Genomic DNA, 474 nt, shown 5'->3' with positions numbered 1-474 from the left:
CCTCGAGGTCTCACCTGACTCTCAACACTGGGGTCAGTTTAGGAAAACTGGACAACCTGTATTTTTTATAACTTGGCCATGGGATACCTTGGATGTGGGCAGCTAGGTGGTACAGTGGATAGAGTGTAGGGCCTGGACTCAGGAAGACCTGAGTTCAAATCCTAGGGCCTCAGACTCTAGGCAAGTCATTTAATCCTGTTTGCCTGAGTTTCCTCATATGTAAAATGAGTTGGAGTAGGAAATGGCAAACCACTCCAGTATGTCTGCCAAGAAAAACCCAAACGGGGTCATGAAGAGTCAGACATGACTGAACAACAGTGGGATCCCTCAGAGGGAAAGAAAAAACTCGTACCTTTGTCACAGTTATTGGCAACAGCTACTGCTTTCCTGAACCTCCACCTTTCTCCCAGCCCAGATCAACTGCCCTTTCTTCCTTACTTTAATAGGAGTTATGGGGAGCCATCCTAGTCGTCC

General features: G+C 47.3%; 1 protein-coding gene across 2 annotated transcripts in view; it reads right to left on the bottom strand.

Annotated features, from left to right (window-relative positions):
* Nucleotides 1-474, bottom strand: part of LOC114028137 (carboxypeptidase A5-like) — a 23,115-nt gene that overhangs the window by 7,310 nt on the left and 15,331 nt on the right. The gene's annotated exons all lie outside the window — the stretch shown is intronic.

Source organism: Vombatus ursinus, unplaced genomic scaffold (assembly GCF_900497805.2).
Source record: "Vombatus ursinus unplaced genomic scaffold, bare-nosed wombat genome assembly UNPS02014870.1, whole genome shotgun sequence".
Lineage (NCBI taxonomy): Eukaryota > Metazoa > Chordata > Mammalia > Diprotodontia > Vombatidae > Vombatus > Vombatus ursinus.
Note: the sequence above shows the minus strand (reverse complement) of the source record. Positions and strands in the feature narration are given on the sequence as shown.